The sequence below is a fragment of the Crocodylus siamensis genome, chromosome 6 (genome assembly GCF_052110815.1).
Source record: "Crocodylus siamensis isolate JL-2025a chromosome 6, ASM5211081v1, whole genome shotgun sequence".
Lineage (NCBI taxonomy): Eukaryota > Metazoa > Chordata > Crocodylia > Crocodylidae > Crocodylus > Crocodylus siamensis.
The window spans coordinates 22,450,668-22,458,925 of record NC_143400.1 but is presented as its reverse complement, the minus strand read 5'-3'; positions in this window follow the sequence as shown (position 1 = coordinate 22,458,925).

The window sequence follows — 8,258 nt, the reverse complement described above, 5'->3', positions numbered from 1 at the left end:
TGCTCCAAGCAGGATCATACCCAATTAGGTCATCCCAGCCAAGGCTTTTGTCTAGCTGGGTCTTCAAGGATGGAGTTCCCATCACTTCTCTTGGTAGCCTGTCAAGTGTTTTACTACCCTCATGAGCAGATTTTTCCTAGTATCTAAGGGGGTTCCTATGGGGTGATTTATCTCAGGTTCTAGTCCAGAGTGAACTTATTCAGGGGTGAAGAGTCAGCACAAGTTGCATACACATTCAAATAATCTGGGAGAATTCTCCCAGGTCTATTCTCAGCAGTGACTCTCCCAGGAGAAATTTGAACATCTATACAAGGCCTAACACACACAGGAGCAGGTCAAATGTCTACGGTAGCTTCCATTACTGAGCAAGGCCACCAAGTGGCAGGGTAGCCCACTTGCAGTGATGCTGGCTAGGCCCACACACGGATGTAAGGATGTATGGCTGCCATCAGTTACATTGGCTATTAGAATACAGCTGCATAATGCTGTAGTGATACCAATGCACTTAAACCCTTCTTCATCCAATTAGGCTTACTCAACAGCTCTGCAGAAAAGGACCTGGAGATGACAGTGAATAAGTTGAATAGGAGCCAATCATGTGCCTTTATTTCCAAAAAAGCTAAAGGCACCCTGGGCTGAACTAATAGGACTGTTACCAGCAGGTAAGAGAAGTGATTTTTTTCCCCTCTATTCAGTCTAAACAACTGCACACCAGAATGGATATTCTTATTTTTAAGAAATTTCCATTGTGCATTCAATCACCTGTGGAGGCATGTTTCTCACAAGAAAACCACTCTCTCTCTAAGCCCTCAGTTCTAGTCCTCCAAAGGGAATTTTACAAAACACCTTTCACAGATAAAGTGAAGTTCATAGACTTATCAGCCTCCTGGATATAAAAAATCATGGACTGTATCATATACATTGGATTTATGATACAATATAACTTGCCTGACATCTGATTCCTCAGGTACTTCTCCACTATTTACCAGCCACACTCATTCCCTTGGCTTTCTTGCATACATACCAGCCTCTGGTTTCTTTAATACTCATTCCATCTAGGAAGACCACACACAAGCTGCAGATGCTTCCTCAGCCTGACAAAGGGTATTTAGACCCGAAGCTTGCAAAGAAGATTTTTTTTTTCCCAGCTATTTGAGTGGGTAAATCTGCTATCTTTTATTACACCAAAAGAGCCTTGTTCCCCATTATACGCCACTAGTGAGGACAAATCTGGAGTCCTGTGTCCAGATTTGGGGCCCTCACTTCAGAAACTATGAGGAGAAATTGGAGATAGTCATAGACCCATAGAGAAATCAGGCTGGAAGGGACCTCGAAGTCGCATCTAATCCGACACTCTATACATATCCATCATTTTAAACTTTTCATAAAACTACCATCGACCCTGACATAACACGAGACTTGTCTCATACCAGACAAATGCCCCACCCTGAGACTGGTTTGAACTGATTCTTTACTGGGCTTTCCCCTTCCTTCTTGTGGACCTAAGTGACTTATCTAGAAGTGTTCAGAAATCCATGCCAAAGCAGGCAATAGAGGCCAGAATTTCCTCCCCCAAGATATCCATATCAAATTGGGAAAGAGCTAGCTCAGTTGGCTGTGGAGTCTTGTGGTTCACTGACGCAGAATGAAGTTTCTCAATCGCCTTTCTTTCTCAATTGCCTGATTGGCTGGAATCTCTCCCTTCCTCTCTACGGAGGGGGTGAGGCTGTTTTGGATCAAGACAAAGTGTTGAGTAATCCCCTTGTTGAGGCAAAAGGAGGAAGTGTACAGTTCTACAGAACAGTTGCAGTGAAAGGAGTGCCATTTTGGGAAACTACCAGGTCTTGCGAGAGCCAAGATCTGTGACATACTGCCTCGTAGAGAAAGTTGAAAGAACTAGGGTGATTTATTCTGGAATAAAAAAGAGAGACAGCAAGAGGGCTCTATAGAATCATAGGAAAGTGAAGGTAGAAGGGACCTCATGAGATCACACCTAGTCCAGCCCTCTGCGCAAGGTAGATCAGCCCTAATGAAACCACCCTGGCCAACTGTGTATCTAACCTGCTCTTGGACATTTCCAAGGATGGAGATCCCACCACCTCTCTGGGCAGCCTGGCCCAATGCCAAACCACTCTGTGAGTCAGAAAGCTCCTTCTTGTCCCCAGCCTCAATTCCCCCTGCTGCAGTTTGAAGCTGTTGCTCCTAGTCCTGTCCCCTCTAGCCACAGAGCCCATCCTAGGGTTTACAACTTATAAGGAGAGGCTGATGGAAATGGGTGTATTTAGTCTAGAGAAGGGAAGACTGAGAGGAGATTTAATAGCAACCTTCAGCTACCTCATGGGGGGTTGCAAAGATGATAGAGCACGACTGTTCTCAGTGGGGGCAGATGACAGAAGAAGGAGCAATGTGCTCAAGTTGCAGCAAGGGAACTTGGGGTTGGATATTAGGAAAAATTTTCTCAGGAGGAGAGTGGTGAAGCACTGGAACAGGTTGCCCAGAGAGGTGGTGGAGTCTCCATCCTTGGAGTTTTTGAAGACCCGGCTCAACAAAGCCTTGTCTGGAATGATCTAGTTGGGGCTGGTCCAACTTCAAACAGGAGGTTGGCCTAGATGTGACCTCCTGAGGTCCCTTCCCACCCTCATTTCATATTATTCTATCCTCTCTGTCATCGCCCCTCAGGGATTTGAAGACCAGTGTCAAATCCCTCCTCGGGCTTCTCTTCCACAGATTCAGTCACTTTAAGTCTTCAAGCCTTTGCTTATCAGTTTTGCTTCCCATGTCTCTGATAATTTTTGTCACATTAAGCTCCACTCTTTCTAAACTGTCCACCTCCTTCTTGAAGTGTGGGGGCCAAAACTGGATGCAGGACTCCAGGTGAGGCCTCACCAGTACTAGACAGAGGGCACATCTACATGAGATGCTTTAAGATACATTAGCCTAAATTTAAGGGGGATTAGGGCACACATCTACACATGCACTCCCTTAATGCATGTTAAAAGTGGTGGTGATTTCTGGCTATTAATGCCTAAATTTGATACCTTTTCCCTCTGGCAAATGGGGAAGCACCACTTCCTTGTTTAGGAGGAAAGGCCCAGCCCCTTATTTGGAGCCTGGAGAAAAGGAAGTAGAGACAGTTCAGAGATGGGAATGAGTGAATACAGCAGCCAATCAATGGTCCAGAGAGGGGCACCACATAAGATCCCCCCACTTATCCTGGTCCCTCAGCCTGTCTGCCTTTCAAGAACAAGGGGTTGTGTCTACACATGTGTTTGTGCCAACTTTAATTCACTTCACAGTAAATTACTGCTTAATAAACAGGAATAGGCCAGCACCTACACGTGAAGGTGTTAAAGTGCATTAACGTTGTGTGTGCACTGACTGGGGTCTAAAGTGAGTCCCTGGTCAGTCCACACACACAGTGTTACTGTGCAATAAGGTGTCTACATGTGCATTGCTGTGCAGTAACTAATTGGGTGCAAATATGATACCTGCATCATTTAAGTATCAAATTTACAATCAAGCCAACCTAAATCACCATGTTTACAGTACAGTTACTACACAGCAAATGTACACATGTAGACATGCCTGAGGTGTATTATATTCCTGGCCATGTTGTATGCAAGAAAGTACAGTATTTCTATGAAATCTCTTAGCTGGTCAGATCTGTGCTCCTCAGCCTCGACCCCGTGACCTTAGGACTGCTGTTCCTGCTGACAAACCCAGTTCAGTGGCAGGACACGGAGTCCAGCATGGGATAGAGCCTCTGTGTCAACAACCAGACGCTCATTTTTGGCAATTCTCTTGGCATCTGAGGACACAAGAGGGAGCTCCAGGGACCATCAGCTGCTCCTGAACAGAGGCCAGGAGGAATTTTTCCTTAACCCTTTGGCAAGGAGTTCTACAATAACTTACTGTGGAGGGCTGAGACTTTCCTTCTGTCCTCATCCCACACTCCTCTGGTTTCAGCAGCTACTGAAATGCCAGGAGAACAAAGAGACATCTCTTATCTCCAAGCCCCATGGTGGGTGACTTGCACCAGAGACACAGGGAGCTCTGTCTGCTCCCCAGCTCTGCTCCCAGCCTTTTTTATACCCCCAGCTATTGCTAAACCTTCATCTCCACAGAACAGACTAGGAAACTTGAAGAACTGTGGTGGGGTCCAGGGCAGGAGTACAACCTTCAAAACCCAGCCAGACCTGGGAGAGGAGGCAACAACTCACTCTCTTACCCTGGCAGTCCCCCCGCCCCAGCCCTGCAATTGGCTCTTTCCCGGCGCACGTGGATATGTCGTATTATGCAATATTCCAGCTATCAGGGGTTCTGAGGCCACCAAACTAGATTATTGATCCCATTGGAGATCACTCCCAGCATGTGTGTTCCCTAGGGAGTCAATATTTAAGAAGTCCCTTGCAGCTATACAGGAGGACGGTTGTTTGTTATCAAAAGCCTAGACAGAGAAACATTTATTAATCCAAAGCTGGCAGGACATGTGGAAACTTTCACAATGGGGCTTGGTTTATCTCCATTTCTGAGGAGAAAGAGGAGGCTCCCCTCTGCCCCAGCTGCAGCCGGGCCCCAGCCTTCAATAACCCAGGAGTCACAGAGTTGGACCTCACGTGGAAGAAAGCTCTTACTTCTGGGTGCAAACAGCTGGCCAAGAAAACACATCTGGATGCAAGAGCTCCTTCCTTCCACACACCACCTCCAGACTCAATGTCTAAAAATAAAGAGCTCTGCATGTGCTGCATTTGAAAGAGTCCTTTTAAAAAGTATTGTGCCCTTTGTAGAGGTGCTCACTGTGTTCTGCCATTCAGGACTTGACAGAAAGAAGAAACATAGAATCATAGAAAATGAGGCTTGGAAGGGACCTCAGGAGGTCACATCTAGTCCAACCCCTTGCTCAAAGCAGGGCCAGCTCCATCCATGACTGGGGTGAAGGCTTTGTGTAGTCAGGTCTTGAAAACCTCTAAGGATCTAGACTCTGCAGCCTCTCTGGGTAACCTGTTCCAGTGCTTCACTCTTCTCGTAATGGCATCCTGTGGATGTGGAGAAAGCAGTGGATATGATATACCTTAACTTCTGCTTGCCCTGTCTCAGCATGGGGCAAGCAATGCCTTTGTAATAGGGCAGGCTAGCCCTTTAAGGAGAAACAGCCAGCCCACTTGATGGTGGACATTTAGATGAGTGATTTTCAACCAGGGTGCGTGGCTAGGGTCTCTCTTTCTCTCCATTCTTGGGGTGGGATGAATGCACAAGAGGTAGAAATACCAGAAATGTTCTCATGCTTCCTTCCAAGGCAAGCAAAGGGAGTTTTATGACCTCTTAAAGCCTCAGTAATTGGGAAGAAGTCAGCTTAAAGTATGACCCAGGTGTGTCTGTACATGGAAAACCCTTGGGACACTTCCCTGAGCCTTCTGGCCTGCTTCAATTTCCCCTGCTTTGATGGGATGCTTGTCAATGCTGGGGTTGAAAGAGTTAACTTCCACTCTGAGCTAGAGGGGTGAGGGGTAGTGAGTAGTGGGGAGTTCATTTTATGGCAACAGCTTCCCCATGTGAATAACATGCTCTAAAGCGGACAAAAAGAAGAGAACACAAGGGTTCTTTCCTCAAACCTGAGATGGGAGTGAGGGCAAGGCACAAAAGCAGACTGTGTTTGGAAAGGGCTACCCCCCACCAAAAAAAGAAAACTTACCCCCCAAAAAATCATCTGCCCAAAACTGAGGTGTGTGTATTAAGTGGGGAAGTTGATTTGATGCTTGGGATAGAAACTCAGTAGTGCAGCAGCTGTAGCATTGCTATTTAGGCATTTGGGGGAATTGATTAACTTCTAGATCATTGTTATTCCATCCATCTCTCCTCTGTAATGATCTACTAAACAAGCTAAGCTTTCTTAGGGACATTTTTCTCAGCTAGCTGCTCACTCTCCTCCTATTTCACTCAGGAGACTCTTTAGCCCTGTTCAAAAAATTATAGATCCACCCATGGAGACCAGTTGTTTAGCAGCATTTAGGATTTCAGCTTTAGTTAAGCAGGGAAGGGAGGGTGAGTCAGCTGTACATGACACTTTGGACACTTTGCAGTGGTGTACGGATCCCCCAGAATGGCAGAAAAATAATTCAGGAAGGGAGATTTGCATTAGAGGGTGACAAGCCTGGGCTGCTAGGAATTATATCCTCAATGGAAGAGATAACATCTCATTTTGCAAATAATCATATGACTGGTCAAATTGTTACATTCAAAACACATGCCGGAACTGCAGTCACAGCAAAAAGATTATAGTTGATCCCCGAACAGAGATCTGTTAGCTACTTTAGTTTGTATTTCCCTGGTAAGCCCATTCATAGCACAGGGGTTTGACTAGATGACCTCTTAAGGTCCCTTCTGGCCTTACTTCTCTACTACTGTATTCTAGGACCTGATGAAGCTGGCTATTGTCTACGAAAGCTCCAGCCTCTCTGAGTGAGTTAGTTTCTAAGGGGGCATGTACACATGCATTTTAATGTGCATTAGCTTATTTTAATGTGCATTAAATCTTCACAAAAAAACTGCTCTTTTGCAAATGCACATTAAAATAAGCTAATGCACATTTTTCTACTACTTAACAATAAAAGTACTAGATTTAATGCACATTACCTGAAGTGCATGAATGAACCCTACCTGGTCTTTTTTATATGGAAAAGGCAACCTGACATAGCCGTAGAGTCCCGGTCCTCCATATCCACTAGAAAGGACTGGAAGGCTACACAAGGGAGACAACAGCCAATGCTGGACAGGCTGTTGAGGGGAGCTAGATGACCACCTACAAGATGATTGCATGTATCTCTCTCCCCTTCACATGAAAGGTCCTATGCAAAGAACTATTATTTTCCTTTATTCAGTGCTGGCAAGGCCACAACTCCCTGCAGGGGGGTTGCAAAGAAGATGGAGCTGGACTGTTTTCAGTGGGGGCAGATGACAGAACAAGGGGCAATGGGCTCAAGTTACATCAAGGGAAGCTGAGGTTGGATATTAGGAAAAACTGTCTCATGAGGAGGGTAGAAACTACCCAGAGTGGTGTGGAGTCTCCAACCTTGGAGGTTTTGAAGACAGAGCCTTGGCTGGGCTGATGTAGTTGGGGCTGGTCCTGCTTTGAGCAGGGGGTTGGACTAGATGTAATCTCCTGAGGTCCCTTCCAACCCTCATTTTCTATGATTTTATAACTCCTTGACACCAGGCACTTTTCTGTGACTACATGAAAGTCCAAGTCAAAGCTGGACCAGCCTCAGCCACCCTAAAGTTCAGGACCTGCCTTCTACAACTGCTTTCCCCCTCATGTGGAGTGAACCTCAGCTCCGAGTGCCTCTTCTCTTAGGAAAACACACAGTAAGAAGCTCTTTCCCTTTCACCTGTCCCAGAAGCCTCCACTGGGCCCCACACCAACTCCCCTGTTTACTTTCCCAATAAGGAAGACTCAACTGAGTCAATATTAGCAGTGTGAGTTTACAACCCCCTGCAGGCAAGCAACAAAAAGCAAGCAAGGGCAAGAATTATTTGCACAAAGGTTACCAAACTCCACAAAGACCTTTTCCATTGGGAGAGTTGCCAGACTCCAAGTGCAACTCTCTTCAGGGTGTACACAATGCATGGTTTCACTCAAGTCATCAAGAGGAGCCGCAAGCCACTAGATAAGAAGGGATTAGCCAAGGCAAGGACATGTTCCCTGTTAACACCACATATTTGGGGCTTTGCACGTCCACCTGTATCAGGCCACGTAAGCTGTTCACCCAGGTACCGCTGACAACGGGTGAACTTGAGGATGCCCATAATGGTAATGAATGTCACTTATTCTCTTTTATTATGCTAACCATAAAAGCTGTCCTGTACTGGGTCAGACCCTGGATGAATCTTGCCCTATCTTCTGCATCTCATGGGCTGGTGTGCTCTGCTCAGGGTCCTCCCCCCTCCTCCCTTGACACTTTTATTCATAGATTGTAAGGTTTGAAGGGACCTTGGAAGATCATCGGGTCCAGCCTCCTGCACAAGCAGGAAGGGCAACTGGGGTCAGGTCATGAACAGTGCATGGCCCTGGCAACTGGGTGGGGCACAGTGGTGATGGTGGGAGCGCAGCAGTGGTAAGCAAGAAGCTCCTGCAGATGCCACCAGCACTCTCGGCAGTGGGGAGGGAGCAGGGAGGGGCGAGTGCTGACTACGGGTCAGCAACCATCTGCATATGCCCCTCGTACTTGTCCTCGGCCTTGGTGAGGCCGCAGCTGGAGTCC